Raw genomic sequence first — 26,477 nt, 5'->3', positions numbered from 1 at the left:
ACATCAGAAGCTTGGAACTAGCAAAGAAGGTAATCAAATGGTTAGGCAGCACCGGACGTAAAAGAAGGGCTGAAAGAATGAGGGAAACATGCTGTGTACCATTCTGGTTGTGAATCACACAAAAGATCCCAAAGCTTGAGGAAGTAGAAAAGAGCAACTACAGTAATAGGACGGAACATCAGCTTCAGAAAGCCTAGTGGGGCTGCTTAGTTCATTAAATAAGGGACTACAGAGAAGACACAAGTAGCTTCATCAGCAGGATTGTCAGACATAATTCTTCCCCCAAAGATCAAAATTGCCTAAAGCCCATGAATCTGATTTGTGATAGGTTCAGAACAGTCTGACCTGGATGGCCCAGGCTGGCTCAGTCTCATCAGATCTCAGAAGCTAAGTAGGGTTGGTGCTTCGTAGTAATTAGATGGGAGACCACTGAAGAAATGCAAGGTTAATAAACAGAGACAAGCAATGATAAACCATCCCAGTTCATTTCTTGCCTTGAAAATCTTACAGGATCACCATAAGTCAGCTGTGACTTGATAATGCTTTCCACCGCCACCAGCTTTGGAACAAAGAGAAGAACTACTGCACCCAAGTCCTCAATCAACCTGTGGGATTCACTGCCACAGACGTGGCCGCTACTTTAGTTGACTTTCAAGGAGTAAGTATATCCATGGACAACAGGTCTGATCAACAGCTCTCAATAAGGGCAACTCAACAGAACCTTGATGCTCAGTGCTACCGCTGCTCTGACTACTACATGCTTGGAAAAAACAAGGGCTATCCAAAGACAAATCATTATATAATGGTTTTAATTATATGGGAAGGTCCATAAACAAGTGGAAGAGCAGCTGCTTTACATGCAGAAGGGCTTAAATTCAACCCCTAACATCTCCAGTTAAAAAAGCGAGACCCCGAAAACTACTGCCCATCAGAGTAGGCATGTTACTTTGGGATACCAATGTTCTGACTATGTATAAGACCATCTTTAAAAAACACAACACAGTTTGTTCTCTTCACAATCCCACCTTCTCATACACATTCAAGGCAGATTACAACATGAGAGAACAATGCAATAAAACCCAGTATGAAACATGCTATGAACAACACCAAAATGACAACAAAATGCAGAGCAGGATTATCTCCACTGCCCCATTTCTGAGTCTGCAAGGAACACCTTGGCTGCTCAGGGTCAGAAACAGAGGGCACAACCTTTAGCTTACGCTCTTTACGTTTTTGCACTTGAGTTGTGGATGGCAGCCTGGTGTCTGCAGTTACATTTCTTTGAAGGCCAGGAGAGGCCATTGTGATTTCTTGCAAAACTGTTCAACCCAATATCTAGCTATATAACCTTAAAATCCATAGACCCACAGAGAAAAGAAAGCACAACCAGAACTGTTTTCCTTGCAGGGCTAGGTTTCCACAGGGAGGTAATTTTCTTTACGCGGGAGTGTACATAATTGAGTAGGGGACCCATTGCGAATGCAAAGAGTCAAAAGCTCAATCCCTACCTAATCCAGTTAAACAGGTAGGGTCCCCTGGTATAGTAGTTAGGTATAGTAGGTATAGTAGTTAGGAACCTTCTAATCCAGCAAGCCGGATTGATCCCCTGCTCTCCAGCTGGGTGACCTTGGGCTCACCACAGGACTGATAGAGCTGTTCTGACCCAACAGCAGAATCAGGGCACTCTCAGCCCCACCTACCTCACAGGGTGTCTGTTGTGAGGAGAGGAAAAGGAAGTTGATTGTAAGCCTGTATCCCTATTGTTCAATTTATCATGTTATTTGTATTTGGTTTTTTTTCCCAGTTCCATGTAGACTGCTCTGAGCCTCTGGGGAGGGTGGTAGGTAGGTAAATAAATAAAATGCCGCTTTAAGACTCCTGGTAGAGAAAAGTGGTATATAAAAACCAACTCTTCTCTTTTTAAATGGCTGGAGATTCTGAGAAAGGCTGTTTTAGGCACACGAGACCCTGGACAGCAACTACCAATCAAAGTAAACAATACTGAACTAGGTGGACCAGCAATACAGAAGAAGAACTGTTTATTATGCCCTGCTTTTCACTACCCAAAGAGATCTCAAACAGCCTTATAATCAACTTTATTTCCTCTCCCCACCACAGATACCATTTGAGGTAGGTGGGACTGAGAGCTCCGAGAACTGAGAACTGTGATTAAACCACGGTCACCCAGCTGGCTGCATGAAGAGGAGCGGGGAATCAAACCTGGTTCTCCAGACTAAAGGCCACCGCTCTTAACCACTACACCATTCAGCCTGATTCAATACACTGCACACCTTGCACCAGCAACAACCTTCTGAATATGCACACAGTCATGTGTCCACATGAAGGACGGTTGTATCTATAAGGTTACCAAATCCTTCTGAACCTGTGCAGAGTACCTTTCCTTTACAGCTGCACCAAGGGTTGTGGATCAGAGAACATTGTTATGAAGTACAAGCAGCGAACATGAAAGCAGGAAACTAATGGAATTCCAGGCCGTTCTATCCCCAGAATATTTATTTTCCTCCTTTCCCTCTCCCCCCAGGACAGGTCTTTCTGCGAGAGCCTCCACATTAAGACTGACAACCTGCGAGGGGGAAGCTTTAAGACCCCGCTGTCAGGCTAAGACCCAGTCAGAAGGGCAACAGGCCCACTGAGCTTCCCTCTGCAGGCTTTCACAGAGGGCACTTTAATTGCTCAGAAAATGAGCCTGGCAGTCGTGAACAGGCGCACACCAAAGCGCAGACGACTTGGCTTCAGCTTTGTGAGCCAACTCCAGATGTCTCTGGGGACAGCGGTTGTTCATTTATATCTCGGAAAGTGAAATACTGGTGGACCATAAGGTGAGGCAGCATCATGCAGGGGATTGGCAGGCCTACCTGTGCTTCTCCTTGCCAACTCCTGTGACTCCCCCTTGTTGCCTGGCCCTCTATTGTAATTTGGACGTGAACACTTAATGCAAAGCTGACCGTCTAGAGCAGGGGTAGTTAAACTGCGGCCCTCCAGATGTCCATGGACTACAATTCCCAAGAGCCCCTTGCCAGCAAATGCTGGCAGGGGGCTCATGGGAATTGTAGTCCATGGACATCTGGAGGGCCGCAGTTTGACTACCCCTGCTCTAGAGGCAACCTGAGACCTCTGCATCCCCTCAAGTCCCATCCAATGCTCTCTGGTTGTTCCCAGAGATCAGATGTTAGCATGAATAGCAAAGTAAGCATAAGAAAGCAATGGCTGCTGTTTCTTTCTTCCACCAGCTTGGTCGGGGGAGGCAATAGGAAAGACAAAAACGTTCTCTTCCCCCCTGCTGTTCTTCAGACAGGATAGCTGCTCCTGCAGGTACCAGATTTATTTTCTGGAGAGATCCTGAGGCAACTGAGATTTGGAATCCTGAGTGGTTTGCTAAAAGCACACACAAGAGCGGCAGCAGAAATGGACTACGGGGATTCCAAAACAGGCTTGGTGGTTCATTCTCTACTCCAGGGGCAGTCAAACTGCGGCCCTCCAGATGTCCATGGACTACAATTCCCATGAGCCCCTGCTCTACTCTGTCCCTTCTCTCAAGTGAAGGAGGAAGCTCAAAACAACAGTTTCTGGCTTAACTACCGTGCCCCCCCCCCTTATTATAATAGTAGGATCAACCAAAACGGTACGCAACAATGGCTAAGTTTAGGAATTCCACAGAACAGTTCATTAGACTGGAGGGGGGAGATGTCAGGCAGGCCATATTTTAAGGCCCTGTCTTGGCATCATCCTGTATAACCACTAAACTTGAAATATTGTTGCCAAAGTAAAAGGAAGGGAAAAAAGCAAAGAGAAGAGCAGTGAAAGAGACAGGACCAAGGAGTAAAGGGAATTTTGGAATGCCAATAATCCTAGGCCTAGTTCCCACTGCATCAGCCCAACCCTCATACATCAGCCCAACCCTCATTCCACCCTGGGCCCAGACAATCCACCTGGGTCTCCTGCCTCACCAGTGGCCTCTGTTGCCCTCTGTCACCACCTGTAGGATCAGACTCACCTCCTGGGCAGACTCAGAAAAGCCAGCCTTTTTTACCAACCCACGGGTTTTGCTGCCAGTAAGTTAATAATATAGATTAATATAATTTCATTAATGATTTAATCTGAAAAGTTTGATGGTTATCAATTGCTATCAACACAACTTTATTACATGCACATGCCTGTTGTTACCTACCCTGGGCCAACCAGGAAGGGCGGGTTATAAAAATCAAGTTACTCTTATTATAAAATGCCAAGCAGAACGCTGATGACGAGCCTGGTCAAGACTTCTGCAGTGCTTGAAAGCTTGTACAGTTTTGCAATGTTTTGCTTGATCCCCCCCCCCCCCACACACACACACACACACACTAAAAGGCGCTGTATGTCTTTTGCTTTTGGATTCTGCTTTGGACCAATGCAGCTCAAACCAAAGCGCACAACTCTGTTTTCCATTTTCCTTGAACTGTGTGTTTGAGTACGTAGCCCTCTGCATCATTCTCAAAGGCTGGATGTCAATCTGAATTACACGGAGTAAGAAAATGTCTCTGGACTCACAAGCAACAGCATGCTCTTTCGAGTGCAGATTTCAGTTCATTTAAAAAAGATTTATTCTCCACCTTTAACCATTCGAGATTGCTTACAAGCATAACTAAATTCAGAAATGCAATTCCATTAGAGCAGACACTGCTGATATGCTACTGTGGCTCATATCTTTAAGGCCTGCCCGAACAGATGGGCCTTGCGTTGTTTCCTGAATGTCAATAAAGAGGGGCCGCACCTTTTCCAGAAGCTCTTTCCAGAACCACAGGCCTGTTGCACTACAGACTCCTACACACTGTTCTCTTGATTCTCCAGAAGAGAAAAGACCTTCATGAATCATCCTAATGGCTACAGCTGCAGAAATATGCACCACAAACTGTGTAATGAAAATACAGAACCAGAACCCTCAAAATGCATTTCGGATTGTAAAGAAGCTTGATGAACACCAAACTCCTAGGTGCTCTCAACTTACCTTTTAATAACAGATTTCATAGATTCGTCCTGAATTCCTTGAGTAAATGCTTAGCTCCTGCTAAACTTAATGCTGGTTTCATTGGAAGACCCCGAGTTCTAGTCTTCGAAGAGAAAACTGTCTCTCCCTGTCAATGATGATCACAATGATGATCATCTACCTGTTGGTACCCTCTAGTCCAGGGGTAGTCAACCTGTGGTCCTCCAGATGTCCATGGACTACAATTCCCAGCAGCCCCTGCCAGCATTTGCTGGCAGGGGCTCATGGGAATTGTAGTCCATGGACATCTGGAGGACCACAGGTTGACTACCCCTGCTCTAGTCTAACCTTTAAAAGGTCCTGTAATCCAGTGGACCCCAACCTTTTTATCACCGAGGACCGGTGAACTCTTGACAATTTTACTGAGCCCCGGGACGTCTTTTGCCAAGGAACATTGCCATCGCCACCTGAGCTCCTGCTCCAGTTGCTTTCCCAGCGCCCGCTGGAGGGCGCTGCCAGCAGCAGCTGCGCAGGGCCATGGCGAGGAGGAGCCCCAGCCATGGCGGCTGCTGGAGAGCACCAAAGGTGAGAACAGCGGCAAAGTAGCAGGACAGCCCCCAAGGCAGCAGCTGGGGAGGAGGACGAGGAGGAGCTGCGGCCCGGTACCAAGTAATCCAAGGACTGTTACCGGTCTCCGAACCAGGGGTTGGGGACCACTGCTGAAATCCTTAGCCAGGTGTCACGCTAATGTGAAAGAACCCCACCCTCCCCACTCAGAGAATCAGGGAATGGAGTTGTCAGTCAACTTTATTCTGCCTTCCAGCCTTTTGGCAGCTAAGTTTCATCACTAAGAGGCCGCAGGTTTACTTTCTTGTAGACTTCAGCCCGCTTAATAAGGGAGTGCCAGTTGGAAGAAAAGGAACCAGGATGGAATAATTCAGCTTGACTGCCAACTGATAGTCATCCTAAGCCTGAAAAGTATGACACAGGAAGCAGCAGCAGTAGCAAGGGGGCTTTGCTAGAGACCTGGAGCTGCTGACAACAGCTGTTAGTGTAGGAGGCCCCCAGAGACTAAAGGGATATAAAAAACTGACTTCATGAAAATTGTGGCTTGTTTTCTTTTCTATAATTAAAGTATATCTGTGTTGCCAAGGCACCTTACCTCACTGAGCTTCTCAGACCACCCAAATCCATTAAAGGAATCCTTTGTTTCAGGCAAAAACAACCTCTGGCAAAACACCACTCTCCTTCCTAAAAGGACTCCAAGACTCAGCCATTTTAGTGGCCTCTTTCTGGATCTTAATTTCCTTGCTCCCCTTTCATTATTTGATCAGAGTGACAACAGCTGAACCCTAGTTGAAGCATGGCCATGCCCCAGAATTGTTTCTAGTGCCATTGTCATTAATTCCACTTTCTCAGCACAGCAAGTAGAGCAAATTTTCCAGTTTGGTGTAGTGGTTAGGAGTGCGGACTTCTAATCTGGCATGCCAGGCTCGATTTCTGCACTCCCCCACATGCAACCAGCTGGGTGACCTTGGGCTTGCCACGGCATTGAGAGAACTGTTCTGACCGAGCAGTGATATCAGGGCTCTCTCAGCCTCACCCACCCCACAGGGTGTCTGTTGTGGGGGGAGGAATGGGAAGGTGACTGTAAGCCGCTTTGAGCCTCCTTCGGGTAGGGAAACCGGCATATAAGAACCAACACTTCTTCTTTTCCGGAAATTGCAGCTGGTGCAAAATGCAGCAGCTAGGGTCCTCACAGGAACATCTTGGGAGAGCCCGTATCCAGCCGGTGCTGAGGCAGCTGCATTGGTTGCCAGTTGCAACCGGGATCAAGTTCAAGGTTCTAGCGTTAGCCTTCAAGGCCCTTCGCAGCCTGGGTCCCACATATCTGAGACCACCTATCGCCTTATGCTCCCCACAGGGCTTTGTGCTCTGTAGGTAGTAATCTGCTGGTGACTGCCAGCCTGCAAGGAGGTTCGCCTGGCCTTGACTAGTTCCAGGGTTTTTCGGCCCTGGCCCCAACCTACTGGAATAAGCTTCCGGAAGAGCTGAGAGCCCTGCAGAAACGTTCGCCATTCTGCGGGGCTTGTAAAACGGTGCTATTCCAACAGGTCTTTGGTTGAGGCCAAGGGCACAAGATCGAGGGGCCCCTCCACACTCAAGAACTATACTGAAGATCAATTGGCACCCATGGGAGTTTGAGTCCTGAGGCACTGGGGTGAGGGGGGGTAGATATGGGGGTGGGCTGTTATTTTCTTGCTGCTGTTGTATGTTTTATTTTAATAATGATTAATGATTCTTTAATGTTTTATACATTGTTTTTAATTCTTTTATTTTAACCCGCCGCAAGACTATTTCAACAGTGGCGGATAAGAAATCCAATAACTAAATAATCAATGGAAGACTCACATCCCCCCCCCAAAAAAATATAGCAAACCTTATAATTCAACTGGCAGAGAAGCAGTCAGAAGAAATCATTACCACATTTAATACAATTTTAATGATGACATACAATTTCCAATTTAAATCTTGTCTGAGAGAGAAAGCGCCGGAGATGGGATCAAAATAAGCAAACCTCTAATACAGGGGTGGGCAAACTGTGGCCCTCCAGATGTCGATGGACTACAATTCCCATGATCCTCTGCCAGCAAATGCTGGCATTGGCTCATGGGAATTGTAGTCCATGGACATCTGGAGGGTCACAGTTTGCCCACCCCTGCTCTAATATCTAGGACACATGGTTGGCTGGACCCACCAGACATGAACAAGAGAGACGTGGATTTGTGATCCACGTGCTCCAGAGACAAAAGAATTACCCATAATGTGATGTGAAACCCTTAATCAAACAAATAGGTGTTAGTGGATGTGTGTGTGTGTGGGGGGGAAGCATAGACAGGAAACGAGAGACGGCATAGCCTATGGATAATGGAAAGGTGCAAAGGCACTAATGGGAAACAGACAATGGAACCAGTAAGGTAACAAGAGGCTCAATTTATAATTAGGGGAATGATGTGCACAGATTTTAAAAAAGGGCAAACAGTCTGAGCAACAAGCTGTAAAAGAAACCAAAGGAAAACAACCTGCTGAAAAGACTACTGGGCCATTTGTAAAATACATTTACCAGGTCAGAGAGGGAAAATTGCTGCTAATGCTTTCCTTTACCATTACTGGAGTTGCATCCTGTAGTAGAGAGCTGCTGCCACCTTAGAATAAGATGCAAATACACAACCCACACCAAATTTACTGCACACATGCATTTGGGTAAAGCTTTACTGAGATATTTCCTTTCATTTCTCTACGAAAGTAACTACCACAGAATACAACAGTGAGGCTTTTTTTCTGGCAGGAAACTTGTACAGCCAGCCTTTCTCAAGAGAGGGGATACTCCAAGCAGAGTTAGTTGTGAAACCAACATGTTAAAATCGTCTGAAGCTCAACCCTTCAAAGATGGAGGTCCTGTGGCTGGGCAGGAAGGGTCCAAGCAGGGAAGAGTGCCTACCCAACCGGGACAGATTGCAGCTATCATCTCTACACTTGACTTCTGTAACTAGCTTTATGCAAGCTTGCCCTTAACCTTGATCCGGAAACTACACCTGGTCCAGAATGCAGCGGCCAGGATCCTCACAGCGACACCATGGCGGTCCCACATTCAGCCCATTCTTCAGCAACTACACCACCTTCCAGTTAAATTCTGGATCAGACTTAAGGTTTTGGTAATCACCTTTAAGGCTATATGCAGTCTGGGCCCAGTGAACCTGAGGGCCTGCCTTTCTGCCTACATCCCTCAAAGAGCTTTACGCTCTGCCACTTCCAACTGCTTGGTGATCCCTGGCCCCAAGGAAGCCAGCTTGACCTCAACCAGGGCCTGAGCATTCTCCATCCTGCCCCCCACCTGGTGGAATGATCTCCCAGAGGAGATCAGGGCCCAAATGGAATGAGAACAATTCTACAGGGCCTGCAAAACAGAGCTCCTTGGCCAAGCATTAGGTTGAGGTCGACCAGAACCAATACCTCCCACTGGGCCCGTGAGCCTCCCTCCCATGAAAACCACCGCCTGATTCATCCAACCCACAGGGAGATCAGTATTCTGTAGTTTGAATTACTGTTCTCACCATTGTTCTACTTGTTCTATCATATTGTGCTATTGTTATTTACCGTCCTGTTCCTGTCTATAGCTACTGATTTCTCTTACTGTTCCCTGTTCCAGTAAGTTTTATGTAAACCACCTTGAGCCTTAGGGAAGGGAGGTATATAAATGTAATAAATAAATAATAAACAAATAGACAGCAGTAAGCCAACATCCTACCTAAACTGCATTAGGACTAAGACTTAACACTGTTGTGGGGAGAGGAAAGGGAAGGCGAACGTAAGCAGCTTTGAGCCTCCTTCGGGTAGAGAAAAGCAGCATATAAGAACCAACTCTTCTTCTTCTAGAGCAGTGTCTCAGTGGAACAGGCTTCCTCAGGAGGTGGTGGGTTCTCCATCTTTGGAAATTTTTAAACAGAGGCTGGATAGCCATCTGACGGAGAGGCTGATTCTGTGAAGGCTCAAGGGGGTGGCAGGTTAGCGTGGATGAGCGATAGGGATGTGAGTGTCCTGCGTAGTATAGGGGGTTGGACTAGATGACCCATGAGGTCCCTTCCAACTCTATGATTCTATGATGTTTTTAAGTGAATAGACATGCCTTTTTATAGGAGGAGGATCTCTCTGAAGAGACAGAATACCTCAGGGAAATGCATGCTTCCCACATCCTTTTGACAAGCCGAAAGATCTTTGGAAGGATAATGTCCATTACCTCGACAGCATGACATTTAATATTCACTATTAGATATGCATCCTTTAGTGGAGGACCATACAATTACTCTCAGCACATATTAAAAAAGAAAAGGGAACGATTCTACTTATAAGCCATTTAAAGCAATGAAGAACAATCAGAAGCCTAGGGAAGGGAGAAACAATTCAAGGATGCATAAAAGGACAAGCTCCAGCCCAACAAAAAAGACAATAGATGCTGCACAAGAAGCAAACAGCTGTCACAAAATGGTTATGGAGTCCCTAATTAAACAAAGGACTCAAGTCAGAATTTGGCATGCATTCTGCATCCAGCACAGGCTACCTCACTTATTTAAGTGTCCCAGAACTGATCCCTCATTGAATAAAACAATAGCCCAGGCTTTATCAACCAGGGTTTCATGAAACCCTGGGGTTTCTTGACAGACCTAGAATAAAGTGATCAGATTTTAGCATTGGTAAAGCGGGACCGGGAGGGGGGGGGGGTTCTTGATTAAAAATTTTGTCTATATGGAGCAACAAAAAGTTTCATAGAATGCAAAAATAGTATTGTAATATATACTTTTTAATTTTAACATAAGTACAATTTGTCAGGTACCCCCAGATGTCCTTCCAAAAGTTGGACAATCTGGTCCCCGTACCCTAGAAGGGTTTCCTGAATGGGGGGGGAATTAATATTTTAGATATTTTTTTTAAAAATAAACATTTATCAGATGATATGAGCATATTTGGTCATGTTAACCCACCCACCCCTCTCCCACAATGGCCAGTGATGGGTTTGGAGGGAGTGGGAAGGGGAGGGGTCCCAGGTAGGCATGTCCACAGCTCTACTTCCCAACCATATTCTGCATAATCACACCATTTCTGGAGTTTCTCAAAACCTGAAGTATCTATCTACCTACATACCTGATATCAGCGCACTCTCAGCCTCACTACCCCACAGGGTGTCTGTTGTGGGGAGAGGAATGGGAAGGCAACTGTAAGCCGCATTGAGCCTTCTTCGGGTAGGGAAAAGCGGCATATAAGAACCAACTCTTCTTCTTCTACCATACTTCCTGAAGGCTCAGGGCAGTTTACATGAAACAGGAACAAGACAATTAACTCAGTTTATAGTGATGTGGTGACAACAGTAACAGTAATAACAAGATAGTGATAGTAATAAACATTGTAGAACAGTAGAATGCTAGAACATTAACTAGTACTGAGGCCCAGTGGTTTGGGCGGATCTGTAATGATTGTCGGAAGGAGGCTTGCTTCAGGGTTTCAGAAACACCATGCATGTGGAGCAGAGCAGGTCTGCACATGTGCCCCAATTACTGTTGGGCCAAGGCTAACAGAAAAAGGGGCCATGATTTTGTTTCCAGCTCTGATTCAGTGGTGTCTGTTCAAAAGTTGGCAGTTTCTCAGGCGACACTAGTTTTGGACAGGAGGTAGAAGTTACTTTATGTTAAATTTTTCTAGCAATAAAGTCTTAACTATGTTTTGTTTTGTTTTTTTACAGAAGTTACTTCCACCAGTTGAAAAGGAGGGACTAATTTTCCCCATTTCCACTGACTTACAGCAAGATGCCAGTTCATCACCCAATGTTCCCAGGGGTACACTGACACCTAGGAAGCAGAGTTTTTTGATGGGAGCCAAATGGACAGTTGCCGCAGAAGATCAGACAGTTCTCCCTCTGGGGTGCAGGACATCTGAAGAGTGGGTTTCCTCATCCACTTCCCGGGGAAGCAGGAGTTAAACAAAACGCCGTCCTCTGGAACACTGGCCTATGCTCTGTGACTCCTCCTCTCCAGTCTTTCTCCTGCCTCGACAGGGACAGCAGTGAGCTCTACTGCTAGAGAAATTCTGAAGAAAGGCTATATTTGTTTATTCTGTTCCTTCTTCTCTTTTCTTTCATTCCTCTTTGCCTTTCACCCACTTTCTTTTTTTCTGGGGTCAGGAAAGGGTGGGGACGTTTTTGTTAAAGGCCGCATCGGTCACACCAGTTGCAAAGTAGTACTAGAAGACTGCAAGGCAGCAACTTGGGCTTCACTGGTCACCTTTACCAAACATTATAAAATTAATGCCCATGCCGCTTCTGATGCCCCCTTTGATAGGAGGGTGTTGCTAAATGCGGTAGTCCAGAGAGACAACAACTCCACTTGAGAACAGAACAACATAGAGGGTCCTTCTCCTCTGGAGAAAGGATATCTGACCCCTCCCTGTCATTTCTCAAAGTATGTTATACTTTCGCAACACTGATCTAAGGACCAAAAATTATACACACAGCCAAATTAAGAGTAGAGCTCAGTTTAGTCCTCCTTTAGGATACCTGTTTTTCTTTCATTACTTACTGTTGCTTCCTGTCAGGAGTTGTTAAATTGTTCAAGTTAGTAGTGTTTAGCTTTCGGAGGTACCGACTGGAGAGGAGGAGTCACAGAATGTACGCCAGCATTCTGAAGGAGGGTGTTTTGTTTAATTTTTTAAAAAATTAGTGGCCATCACAGGCCCTTTAAAACATGGAGAATGGGGATTGGTTGTCAGGATTGATTGACAAGCGGTAGTCACGTATAAAGCGCATTGCTGTCTTCCACGATTTCCAGCAGCACTTGTGGAGTGTAAGAAGCGCAAAAAGGCAGCAGATGAAAGCGAGACAGCAAGAAGGAGAGGTCAGGAGGTATGATACTGTTTAGCGTTACGCCATTCAGCTGGCGTAACACTATTTTTAACGATGTGTGAAAACGCCCAGAGATTTGAGTGGGTAGCTGTGTCGATCTGAAGCAGCAAAACAAAGTTTGAGCTCAGTGACATCTGTAAGACCAAAAAACATTGTATTCAAGTATAAGCTTTCATGTGCATGCATATCTTGCCAGATACAAAGTGTGCATGCACACGAAAGCTTTTACTTTGAATATAACTTTGTTGGGCTTAAAGGTGCCACTGAACCAGTGAGGGAAGGGTTTAAGTACTCCTCCTCTCACTGGCTGTTTTGCAAACTGCAACATCCAGTGTATGGGATGGATCCAGCCTAGGATGGAATTTCCTGGCTCTCCACTCCCTTTGCAGCCCACTGATTTCCAAGAAATGCTGCTCCTGGGGGGATAGGCGACCATAAGAAATTATGTACTGTTAGCAGAGAAGCCATTGAAAGCTGATATTCCTTGCAAGCTAAGTTTAAATACTTCCACGGTTTGTTCGTTTCATATATTTCTATACCGCCCTCCCTTTTGGCTCAGGACAGTTTACATATAACAAAAGTCCAAGATAATTCATAAATTTAAGTAAACAATAGCAACAGTGACTTTAACTGGTAATAACGATGTGTTAACATCTAGTTAACTTGCTAAGTATACAACAGTGATTAGATGTGAAGACCAGTGTGGGATGCAGTATATGGTTAAGGGTTTTCTGGGGGCCCAGTAGATGTCGTCATTTTGGTCAACCAAATGCCTGGTGGAAGAACTCCATACCGCAGGCCCTGCAGAACTGTAGAAGTTCAGGCAGGGCCCTGATCTCTTCGGAGAGCTCATTCCACCAGGTGGGGGCCAGGACAGAGAAAGCTCTGATCCTGGTGGAGGTCTGATGTGCTTCTTTGGGGCCAGGAATCGCTAGTCAGTTGGAGGTGGTGGAGCATAGGGCTCTTTGGGGGGGGGAGTAGGCTGTGTGTGTGCGCCTGCCGGCGCACCGACGCCCATGCCTCCCCTCCCCCCGTGCTGCTGGATGTGTCGGGAATGACAGGCTGCTTCGGGCGCCAAAGCACCCTACCCTAGTATCCAAAGTATCGCCCAGAAGATGACTGCCCTGGCGAGGATAGGTTTCACCTGTGTCCGCACATATATTTCAACACAAACAATGCAACATCTGCAAGTAAGCTTTATGAGTACTCTCAGAATCCTATGCATTTTATAACTTTCAATTATTAATTGTTTTACCTGTTCATTGATGAATGTTTTAATGTAGTGCTATGTTGTAAACTGCCCCAAGCCGGTATCCGGGAGGGGCGGTTAGAATCATAGATGCAGAGAGTTGGAAGGGACCTCCAAAGTCATCTGGTCCAACCCCCTGCAGAGTGCAGAAAATTCATAACTACCTGCCTAACCACAGTGACCCCAATATCATAACCAACTGATCCCTCCACCAAAAATCTCCAGAATCCAGCCTGGCCTGGAAGAAATTCACCCACCATCCCACAGTGGCAATCAGAAGTTCCCTGGGTGTGCAAGGGAGGGCCACAAGAGACAAAGACTGGCACATCCCTTCCTGCCCACCTGCTCACAATCTGCCTAAATTCACAAAATCAGCATTTCTGTCAGATGACTATCTAGCCTCTGCTTAAAAATTTCCAAAGAAGAACCCACCACCTCTCGAGGAAATCTGTTCCACTGAGGAACCACTCTAAATGTGAGAATTTCTTTTGGATGTTTAGCCAAAAATTATATAAATGCAAGCAAAAAATAAACACAAGGCTAAACCACTTTGCAGAATTTAGACAATTTAGACAATTCACTGCTATTTCTTTTGGGGTAAGATTTAAAGTGGGGTTTAATTTTAAAACCCTTCATAGCCGAGAACAAGGGTAGTCAATGCTGGCAAGGGCTCCTGGGAATTGTAGTCCATGGACATCTGGAGGGCCACAGTTTGACTACCCCTGGCCTAGAAACTCCATACCTGAAGGACCTCTTCTTCCAGTATGCACCCATCTTGGAGTTCTGCTCAGAACAGCAAATCCTTCTTCCTGTACCACCCCTCCACACACATACACACACAATATTGCAATCCACCACTGCTCCTCTGCAGTCATTTTCCGTAGCTGTTCTCCTACTGAGGAATAGCTTTCAAGGTGAAGTAGGGGTCCATCTTTAGGTCTTCTTTGTGCAGGAAAGCATTTGCCTCTTTTGGCTTGCGCTATGTTGCAGCTGTGCCCTGTGCCTTCCTTTCTTCCCTTTGTTCTAACTTGCTTTAAAGCCTCAGGGGAGGGCGGTATAGAAATATAATGAAATATAATGAAATAATTATAATAAATAAAATAAGTAAATATATTAAATATAATTAAATAAATAAATAAATTTTGTGTCTTCAGCTTCAACTGTGTGCTATTTGCAGCCCCTGAGGAATAGGCTTCCTGTGTCTCCGTTTTGTGTAATAATTAGGAGCGCCAACTTCTAATCTGGCGAGCTGGGCTTGATTCCCTGCTTTGCAACTCCTTTGTAAGCCGCTTTGAGACTCCTTTGGGCAGAGAAAAGCGGCACATAGGAGCCAACTCTTCTTCTGTCTGCCTTGAAGAAAAGAGGGAACGTGCCCATGCATATTGTTTGTGCTGCCTGTGTCTCTGCAAGCGGGAGAAACCGGGATTGGAAGTGTGTGCACCTGGCCGGAAGTGTGTGCACCTGGCTGCCAATCGAGGTGCCAGAGGCTGGCAGCAGCCTGAGCTAGCATGCACCAGCTCACTCAAACATCACATATAGGATCCAACTAGAACGGTTTCCAGATACGTCCCATTTTCAAATGGAAATTTTCTTCAGTGGTTGTCCCTTGAATGTAAATGTCATGAATATCCAAATTATGAAATTCAACCTCTATAGCGCGGGTCATCAACCCCCGGTCCGCGGCCCAGTAACAGGCCGCTGGCAACCGTGCCTGCCTCCCCTCCCCCACAGCGAGAAGGAAGGGAAGAGGCAGGCGCGGCCGCCGGCACGGCATCGACACAAATGCGCACGTGCGCAGATGCCACGCATGCACGTTAGCACTCCTGGTGGCCAAAACGCGCATGCACGGCAACAGCGTGTGTGCGTTTGCGCGGCACCCGGGCCGTCGGCTCTCCCCTCACCCCCGGAGGCAGTCCCTGACCTCAGAAAGGTTGGGGACCGCTGCTCTATAGAATAATATAGCATATATATCAGCCTTTGGCTCTTCAATACAGGGATGCTAGTAATACCAACTGCTCCCCAGCACATCTTGGATGTGTGGCAACTTTTTGGGGAGCCAGTGCTTGGTAGCATCTCCCTACCCCATCAGAGCAAATTAAAGGCAAATGACATCATCAGATATATGCTTTTAAAGGTTGCCTGCTCACTTTTAATCAAAGTTCCACCTATGTGTTTATTTACTAGATAACATTAAAAGGCATACACCCAATGGGGAGATTTGCCTTGATCTTGCTCAAATCTCTTTTTAGAAAATGAGCAGCCTTGGGAACAGGCAGTCACATCCAGTGCAGAGAGCAGAGCAGGCCTGCTTCTTTGAAGCCTCTGGGTAAAGGCTGGTGTAACCATGGGTGAGCTGCAAGGGCCCAGGGCTTTTTGGGAGGTCCAACTGCCACCTGCAACTCCTGCTCACTTGCTAGTTAGCGCTGCGCTAGGTCCTACCTAGAGGCTGGCAACCCAACCTGTTACATTCATTTTGTGATTCTTGACTTAGAGCACAAGCAGTGCTCTAAGATTGGGGGGGGGGGGGGGGAATCAGCCATCTGCCAGGCCCTTGCAGAAATTCAGAAAAACAGAACTCAGACCAGATGCAGACCATTACAAAGCTGATAAGATAAAACCCCTAATTCAGTAGCGAGGGGGGAAACAAAGTTAAAGGTCAGTCTTCGAAGATTTCAGATTAATGTGCCAAGTGTTTCATGAAGCTCAGAGCGTTTGCTAAAATCCATAATTTACATTTCTACATCTCAATTCCTGCTCAGCCTTTTATTTCTGCCAAAATATTCCATCACTGCAGCCAATGTCACCCCCAGAAAAATACGGAAATTTGGGTGTCCCGCAGAACTGTCTGTACATTTTTAACAGACACCCCCAACTTCGCCACCCTCCCCAACTTTGCCACCTGTTTTTCTTAATATTTACATTAAACGTTTGCTACCAAATGTGCATTTGATGATAAAAACACACATGTAATAGCGGCTCTCAAAGTAGGGGAGAGCGCTTCAGTGCGTTTCGGCCACCTCAGTGATCACTGAAGCCCAAGGCAGCCAGCGCTGTGCCGCAGAGGGGTGCTGGAAGCACACTAGCCGGTGCCCGCATGCAGGTGCAAAACTCTGTGCCTGTGTGCGGCCACCAGCTGGTGCACTGCCCCTCCGCTCCACGGTGCTGGCCACCTCAGGCTTCGGTGATCGCCAAGGTGGCCTAAATGCAACGAAACGCTCACCCCTAATCTGAAGCCTGGACTATGTAGCTCTTACATTAAGTTTAGCCACCCTCGGTCTACAGTGTTGGACTAGTACGGTCTATTTCAACCTTTTAACCATAGAGGAGCCCCTGAAATAATTCTTCAGACTTTGAGGAGCCCCGGAAGTGATGTCACCTGGCACACACCCCTAAGTGACATCACTTTCTTAGCCGTTTTTTTCCTCCCTCCCCCGCCTTTACTACTACGGCAGCTCTGCCTCATGTAGGCCAGAAAGAGGAGTTGAGCTGAGAAGATATACCAGACACCTCACATACCTCTTCAGAGCTCCCCAGGGGTCCACAGACCCCTGGTTGGGAATCCCTGGACTAGAATCTGGAAGACTCAGGTGCAAATATCCATGGAAAATCCATGGAAATCCATCAAATTCGGCCAGTCACCCATTCTCAGCCTAATTTACCTCACAGGTTTGTTGTAAGGATAAAATGGACAAGAGAACAATGGTAGCTGCTTTGAATCATCATGGAGAGAAAGGATGGGTTTATATGGAATAATAAGTATCATAATAAGTATGATATAACTATAAATAATAAGTATAAATAATAAGTATAAATAATAAGTATAAATAATAAGTATAAATAATAAGTATAAATAATAAGTATAAATAATAAGTATAAATAATAAGTATAAATAATAAGTATGCTTTAGGATGGGTAGGGCTGATCCTGCGTTGAGCAGGGGGTTGGACTAGATAGCCTGTATGGCCCCTTCCAACTCTATGATTCTATGATCATTGGATATTGTTTTAATTTTTATTGATTGTGTGGATTGTTATATTTGCAGGCTTATGTTTTATGTTTTAAATAGATATACAACGGGGAAAAGATGAATTTAAGAGAGGCTTTCTAAATTGACTGGAGGAAAGAAAAATAAAGCAGGAAGGAAGGGCAGCAAGGAGATTATAGCTGGCTAGATGAGAGGTGACTTTATTTTATTGTCTGGGTTTTATTTTAAGTGCTATTACCTGAGCTTAAGCCCTCACAGTTGAATAAATTAATCTAAATTAAACAGCATTTGTTCCGGCTGACTGCTATCTGGTACTTACCAGGGGACAATCCACTTTGGCTTCCCAGGGAAGAAATATTATCACAGTTCTCGTTGTGGATTATCACCACAATTAAGAGATAACTAAATGGGCTTTTATTACTTTCTATATTGGAGCAGTAAGGAGTGGAACTGGGGAGGGCCAACTTAAAGATGTGAGGCAGTTATTTACAGCAGTGCCATTGCCAAGCGCTGGTGGGGATTTGGCTTGAGTTTAGAAAGCAAGCATTCAGAACATTAAACTCATTTTATGTTGGGCAACATGGCAGGAACTAGCTCGTCCTTAAAAGAGAGAAAGCCATACGCCCAAACAATCAAGGGGTGCGTGCTGGATTCGCCTCAGACAAGTTGCAAAACTTCTGAAATCAAGCTAGCACACACTCTTTAGAAGAGGAAGAAGGGTTGGTTCTTATATGCCGCTTTTCTCTACCCGAACGAGTTTCCTAGGGGCTTATAATCACCTTCCCTTTCCTCTCCCCACAACAGAGAGCCCTGATATTCCTGCTTGGTCAGAACAGCTTTATTAGTGCTGTGGTGAGCCCAAGGACACCCAGCTGGGTGCATGTGGAGGAGGAGCAGGGAATCAAACCAGATTAGAATTCAGCACTTTTAACCACTATAACAAGCTGGCTAGAAATATCTAAAGACTAGAAGCATCTAAATACCGAGCAAAAGGAGAGTCGGAACTCTGAGCACACAGTCTTGGTAAACTGCTGTCTAGCCAGGATGAAACAAGTACAAGACAGACAGCCCAGGTAGCCAGTGTTCTCAAACGGAACATGAATACATTTTGCTGTACTCTGTTAGGCAGCTTCTGCATCAATGATTTCACTGGATTTCTGTCCAGGCTTGCCATATTATTGGACAAGTGTATTGTGCAAAACTAGTATCAACAAATTTACTCCACTTGGCAAACAGCTGCCACTGAAAATTCACCAGAAGTGGCTGAGAACCAACAACAATGAATTTACTGAATAAAAGACATTCAGTCCATTCCCAGTGGCACAGCTGGGTTGCTTTGCTCTGCATGGACATCTTTGGAATCCCCAAAATATGAGTTAGTTGCCATCGTGCTCTACAGCAGGGCTCAACTAATCCCAGTCACCAGGGTGCCATGAAGTTAAGCAATTTAATTGGGACACCTAGTATTTTCACCAGTCACTTACTTCAAGCACCTCTTGAGGATTCTCAGTACAAAGTTTATTTAGGTGAAGGACAGAATTTGACACCCAGAGTAACCACCAATTTCTTTATACAAAACTTTTCTTATATTTTAAAAAAGGACAAGCAGCTCTGAAGAGTTCAAGGTTAGATTTTGTGGGAGCAATAGTTCAAAAGTGTAGTCACAATATAGAACACCGAAGGCTGAAAAATAAGGCCGGCTTCTAAATATTTGGGGTGGCTCCTAAAGATGATGCTAGTTTGTCAAAGCCCTATCTCAAGAGATAATAGCTTAACATTCAATTTACTGCCTCACTTCTCTACATTTCAAGTAACTTATCTTGGGCTCCCAGGCACTGTCCCATTCAGGCATTTACGAAGCTAAACCATGCTATTATGTGCCCTCAATATATGCTCCAAGTCTGTGACTATGTATCACATGGACATGATAAGACAGGCAAGCCTTAGGGTGTGGTTAAGGATTACATGTGTATATGTGCTCAGAACACTATAAAGAAGCTATATAAACACCAGTTATTATGTATACAATTATACAATTATTACTATGTATTTATGTATATGACAAACAGGCTGAGGTTTACCTGACCCTTGCCTCTGGCAGTGTTCTTCTACACTTCACATCCCCTCCACAAACAGTGATGTGCAGAGTTTTGTATGCTGCCTCTGGAACAGAGCTACATAAACATTCAAAGTTTAGGCCTTTCCAAAGCAGGAATTACACAGCAAGGCTGTCCCTGACCATGCACCTCATTTACTGAGAAACCCCAGAAAAGGCACAATCGTGAGGAATATGGTTAGGAAGCATCCACCTGGGGCCCCTCCCCTTCCCACCTCCTCCCGGCCCATCATTGCCTATTGGGAAAGGCAGGTCAACATGACCATATATGGTCATATCACTCGATAAATATATAAAAATTAATTAATTCTCACCAATTCGGGAAACCCTTCCAGGGCTGTCCAGAAACCCCAGGGTTTCAGGAAACCCTGGTTGAGAAAGCCTGGCCGAGATGTAGAAGACAGAAGAGCCAAGAGTGTGCAGCAGAAGAAAAGTATGCAGTGACATGGCTACAGGTGCTGGGTGGGAGATAAAGAGCAGGGAAGCAATAACCAGTGGGGCTTTAAAGGTAAAGGTATCTCCTGTGCAAGCACCGAGTCATGTCTGACCCTTGGGGTGACACCCTCTAGCGTTTTCATGGCAGACTCAATACGGGGTGGTTTGCCAGTGCCTTCCCCAGTCATTACCGTTTACCCCCCAGCAAGCTGGGTACTCATTTTACCGACCTTGGAAAGATGGAAGGCTGAGTCAACCCTGAGCTGGCTGCTGGGATTGAACTCCCAGCCTCATGGGCAGACAGCTTCAGACAGCATTTCTGCTGCCTTACCACCCTGCGCCAGAAGAGGCTCTAGTGGGGCTTCAGTGCAGGACTAATACAGAACATCTTGTGAGTTATTTGCCCTGCGTGAAAGAGAACGCTGGACTAGATGAACCACTGGTCTGAAACAGTGGGCCTCTTCCTGTGCTTTTAAATTCACAAAGATAACATGATATATTTAAGAAGTCTCAATTCTACAGCGTTCCTCCACTAGAACCGATATACTCTAGATACAGATTGTCCTTTGGGGTGCAAGGAGAAAAATCTTGGGAGAGAAAAACTCAGAGTTAAAAGTGTACTTTCAGGCTTCTAAACTTGCCTCCACCTTTCTTACCCTTTAACATCTGTCATCTGTCACCTTTATATATTTTCATAACACCCAAAATCCCATTACATGAAATCTCAGTGCCAAAATTCTGAAAACCACCTCAAGGATGCATAAAAATTCCACAGAGGGCCACATGCTGCTCAATGTCACATCATATCCTCAAGTGCACAATTCATTGGCTGTATTACAAGTGAACAATTAAGCAGCTAATGAGATCACAAACTCAATATTCAGATTATTTCTACCATATATCTATCACACACATATCTCAGTCACTTTCCATCTAGGAACTTGAACATGGAAAGTCAGACCCAAGAGAACTACAAAGGAATTCTATGTAACTTTGGGACTGTAAGAGGTCTGAGCTGACAACATCCCCCCACCACCACACACACACACACACACACACACTGCAGAATGAAACTACCATGTCCAATTTCCCCTATACCAGCACTGAGAACCCCCTGAAACATTCTTCAGGCTTTGAGAAACCCCCGAAGTGGCACGATCATGCAGAATATGGTTAGGAAACATAGCTTTGTACATGCCTAGCCTTTTCATGCACCCCTTGCCCATCACTGGCCATTTTGGAAGAGGAGTGGGTCAACATGACCACATATGGTCATATCACCTGATAAACGAGGTTAACGAGGAATCCCAGGGTTTCACAAAACCCTGTTTGAGAAAGCCTGCTCCACGTGTTTTAGAAGAAAACTTCCCCACAAGTTTTCGAAAACAAAATGCAACACTGGTTTTTCTCACAGGCTAGGCCCAGGGCACTGATAGTGGCTCTCTGAGCCTGTTCCCCAATGTAGCATCTGGTCTCATGTTTCCAGAAGGCCTAGTGATGCTTATGGTTGGCAGATGGTTCCTACCTTGAAAGGGTCTCCAGAGGTAAAATGTAAGCTTCCCTGAGCTGCAGCCCTCATGCCAGGGATGGAAGTAAATGTGATCTTTTTGGTTGATCGCAACTGTGCATGCAGCTCTGTGAGCAGCAGAGTGAGTTCCACTGGCTAGGGCATTCCTGGGTCAAACTGGTTCAAAAGAAAAAGCAAACCTGGAAGCAGGAAACTATTTGGTTCTCAGCTGAATAGTCAAGTGATAAACTGCTGCAGGTTAAAATCAGGGAGCATAAGCATATGTCACTGATGAAGCCCAAGGCTATTTACAGGTGACAATCTGAAAGCCGAGTAGCAGAAAAGGTGAAGCTTGCAATGCCAAGACAATTGTGGCCCATCAGATGAGCACCAGCACATACAGGGGATGACTTGTGCATTTGAGCCACAAAGAAAGAATAATATTGTCCTAGGCTACAGAAGACAAGTTCACAAACGGTGTAGCCTCATATGGAGATGACAGAGGTCATACACAAAAAGGTGTGTTGCTTTTATTCTGGTGTTAAGCTATGATAATCACCACACTTTCTGATCAGCCCATCCTGCTAATACTTATATTCACATGCAATTAGTTCAATCTCTGTCTGCACTGAGCACCACTCCAAAATGCATTTGCAATATACACAAGAGGTACATGCACGTTGGACAGTGGTATTCACTATTTTTATTCCAGCTATGAGAGGAAAGGGGAAGGAAAAGCACAACGCACCTCTAGGAGGTGAGGTCTGCCAAAACAGAGACTCTTTGCTTCCATAGTAAACAGCAGGATGTGGTTGTGGTTTATCTCACCTGGGCCAGTATTTTCCCATTCCTTTCAATTTTGACCCTCAAACTCTCCAAATTATCCTGCAGCTGGTGGCCAATTTTGAGTCTCTTAGCTTCATTCTTTGAGGAACTGAATCTGCCAGTATGATATAGTAATTAGAGTGTCAGAGCAGGATTTTGGAAAACCAGGTTCAAATCCCTACTCTTCCACAGAAGCTTGCTGGGTGAACTTTGGTCATTCCCACACTGCCAGCCTAACCTACCTTGAAATTTTTGTGATGATGAAATGGAGGAAAGGTGATATAAGCTTCTTTGGACCCCTATATAAGTTTGCCAAGCCCCAGGGAGCACCTGGAGAACTTCTGCTATTACAATTGATCTCCAGATGACCATAAATTATTTCCCCTGAAGAAAATGGCTGCTTTGGTAAGTGGACTCTATGGCATTATATCTTGCTGAGATTCTCCCCTCCCCCGGTCTCCCCAAATCACCAGGTATCTCCCAACCCAGAGAATTCACACTTTGGAACCCCATCTATGGTACAGCTTCACAAGAGGCAGTAGAGACATAACATGCCTGTTTTAATTCTCACTGTCACATGGTTCTGGGAAAGGATGAGAGATCTCCACCAAACCAGGCAGCTTTCATTTGCTGTGTTACACTTAGGATCAGAGGTAGTCAACCTGTGGTCCTCCAGATGTCCACAGACTACAATTTCCACGAACCCCTGCCAGCATTTTCTGGCAGGGGCTCATGGGAATTGTAGTCCATGGACATCTGGAGGGCTGCAGTTTGACTACCCCTGCTTAGGACCATTCAAACAAATAATCTCAGGGACTATACAATCTGTAACCCCAAATTAAAGCCTCATTGAAAGGTACCCCCATTTTCCTCAAAAGAAAATTCCCGACCCTGAAGTCTGGTTGCTCTTTTAGCTATAAAAACGAGATAAAAACTTCTATGCGGATCGTTTGCCACGTGGAACCAAGTGAGAAGCTATTTACAAGTCTGCTTTTTAATCTGTGACAACCTCCTTCACCCTTCCATGCTTTGCTGTTACTAGTACCCACTGACTATTGTGGAGAGTCAGCCAGAAGTTTTCTCACAGCTCAGTAAAACAACTGATGCTAACCCACCATCCTCTCATTGCCACCCCATCCTTCTTTCCTAATTCTGGCACTTCCCCATCAACTTCCAATACTGAAAATGTTCATTAACGCTGAGTCCCTTAAACCAGGGGTAGTCAACCTGTGGTCCTCCAGATGTCCATGGACTACAATTCCCATGAGCCCCTGCCAGAAAATGCTGGCCGGAAATGGAAATCGTAGTCCGTGGACATCTGGAGGACCACAGGTTGACTACCCCTGCCTTAAACCACTGGCCTCTTTTCCGACAGTTGTTAAGCTTAGTCACAGCAAGAGTATACAGAAAGGCTTCACTCCCCTAAAAGTTCTCTCCCTCACTCACCATGCATACTTCAGTTCAAGACTCAATAGACCTGGGAAGTGAAACACCATTTTGTTTTGACAGCCAGTCATAGATAACTATGCGTGTTTTCAGAGCATTCTGTTAAGTGCATTATACTCTGAATAGTAATTCATTGGTTTTAAAAAGTTGCACATCTAAACCTCTATGGATGAGATGGGTTAAGAAGCCTGATAAAGCCTCTTCTCTTAGATCCAAGCTCTATTTTTCCCAGTCTTTGTGCCCTACAACTCAGTGATATGGTTAATCCAAACACATACTACCGAACAATAACCTAGAAATATACATTAACAATTACATCAGTTACAAGAGTGATCTCTTCCCATATCTGAAGATATTACCATTACCAGATTTGACACAGAAGAGGCCTCAATGCCTTCAAATAGTTGTATAGCAAAATAGAGATTCACTAGGTACACCTTTTTCCATCACAGCCAGAGATGCGACACCCAAGGAAAAAACTCTCCTTCCTATGTAACAACCCCAATCAAGTAACTCCACATTCATCAGGATGGACTACTGCTGAGCAAATGGAAGAGCAACAGACTCCTTTACTTTTTCCTCAGTCTCACAACCAAATTTAGGGCATCCCACTCAGTTCCCTCATCACAGGTAATGATTTTGACATTTCACAATCTTTACAGAAACATTGACTGAAAAGACAAGGAGAAAGGAACTGGGTTTCTATTTCTAGACTAGTTACATTCCTAACCATGCTCATTTCAAATGCTTTAGGTGTTCCAATGTGAATTCAAAGGAATATATATTCCATTCCACAATTGGCATAATAAAACGGGTTAGGGAGAAAGTTTTAGAGCCATAGGGGTTCAAATACACTTTAGCCCATTCTCAGTCTCCATCATCAGGCTCAGCCATTCCTTCACCCCCCCCCCCTCTGGCCTGTATGTGTATCATGACAAACCACAGTGGCTGCAAGTATACAAATGGCAGAAACAGAGGCCAAAACAGTGCTTCTAGCCCAAGAGGTGCCCAGCCATCCTCCCAATTACAGCATGTCTCTCAGACCCAAACTCAACCCTCTGTCCACCAGTTCTGTTAGACACAGGTATGCTTTAAAGGTGAGAGGCAAGAAGCCCACAATTCCACTATTACCACAGGGAACACAGGCCTATTTCTCCCACCCACTTTCATCACCTTCCAAGAAGGAAGCAGTGTGTGAGTGTGTATGTGGGAGGGGGGAATAATTCTTACCTGTTGGCCTCAACAAGTAACTTCTGCCACTTTATTCTCTATCGGGATAGGGGGAGAGTAAGCTGGGTACCCAGGCAGGTGCACTGTGTGGAGATGATTTTTTAAAAAGAAATGCCCCTCCCTAATCCACCACCATGCCTGGTCCCCTCCTCCTCTTCCTGTCCCCTTGTGCAAAGCAGCCACTGCACTCACAGCTCACTATTTGGCAGCATGTCTCCCTCTCCGAGTCGCTTTCCCCCTCGCGCAGCTGCACAGGATCATTATTCCGCAAGGCCCCTGCAGCAACATTATGCGCAAGCGCAACAGGAAAGGGGAGGGAGGTTGAGGAAAAAGCCAGGAAGCTGCAGGATGTGGCAGTTAATACTCCCCTGTACGCAGGCGCACACGGTGAGCATGCAAGAAAACTTTTTTGTATCGCATGCGTGCCCCGGACTTCACCCGTCCCTCCCACCCTTACACACGACCTCCAATACGGGGCGCCTGCGCAGTGCCAAACAGCCCTCGGCTGAAGGCGCATGCGCTTTAGCCTTGAGCCGCGAAACCGACACATGCGCACACCCGTCCCGAGGCTTCTTCCCTCTGCCCCGCCCCCTTCTCCCTGCGTCAGGGCTCCTGGCTGATTATTTTGCAACTGGTCTCCCGCTGGCGTTGTGTGTGTCTCCCTTCACCCCTGCGAAGCCGCGAACGACATCCACCGGCCCTTCCGGCTCACCTGAGAGAGATACGCAGTGGCCACGGCCATCCCCTTGTGGTCGTCTCATAGCGCCCTGACCTGACACATCCGGGACTCTCCGTGACGTCGGAACGACTGCGCATGCGTCATAACGCTAAACGCCGTCGCGACAGGCAGGAAAGGCGGGAAAAGAGGCCGGAACGCGTCGCCTTGTTGGAGCTGCGAATTGCAGCAGGCAGGCGGGCCGGGGGACGGGCGTTGAGGCTGCGTTCAAAAACATTAGGAATGCCTTAATTAAATTGACGTTCTCCCAGGAAAACGAAAATGTAGACTGTCCCACGATGGTGGGAGTGGAGAACGCGGGGAGCGCGTTAGATTTTGATGATGGCAGGAGACCCAAGCCGGGCAGGGCTGGGATAGATGTTGGGTGTGCTTTTAAGTCTCCGTTTGGGTAAATTTTATACTCTTGTATATACGGATCGTTTTTTTGTTACCTGCAAGTTGGTGGAACGTTCTCAGTCAGTTACTTGGAGAGGGAGAAGAAAGTCCAGGAATAAAATCTGTGCTTCAAACTATG

At 45.8% G+C, this 26,477-nt stretch overlaps 1 protein-coding gene across 6 annotated transcripts in view; it reads right to left on the bottom strand.

Moving 5' to 3' along the window:
- The window catches only part of SPOP (speckle type BTB/POZ protein), a 65,451-nt gene extending 39,396 nt beyond the window's left edge, over nucleotides 1-26,055 (bottom strand). Inside the window, exons 1-2 of one of the 6 annotated variants that reach the window (XM_077314132.1) lie at nucleotides 25,940-26,029; nucleotides 19,750-19,842 (exon numbers count right to left, since the gene is read on the bottom strand). The gene's annotated coding sequence lies outside the window, so the exon portion shown is untranslated. Of the gene's footprint in view, nucleotides 1-19,749; nucleotides 19,843-25,227; nucleotides 25,570-25,939 lie in introns of those variants that run through there. The other 5 variants (XM_077314135.1, XM_077314134.1, XM_077314131.1 and 2 more) reach the window with 5 other exon arrangements.
- Nucleotides 26,056-26,477: the final 422 nt, after the last annotated feature.

This window comes from Paroedura picta, chromosome 16 (genome assembly GCF_049243985.1).
Source record: "Paroedura picta isolate Pp20150507F chromosome 16, Ppicta_v3.0, whole genome shotgun sequence".
In the NCBI taxonomy this organism is placed as follows: Eukaryota; Metazoa; Chordata; class Lepidosauria; order Squamata; family Gekkonidae; genus Paroedura; species Paroedura picta.
This window is presented reverse-complemented; position numbering and strand designations above follow the sequence as displayed.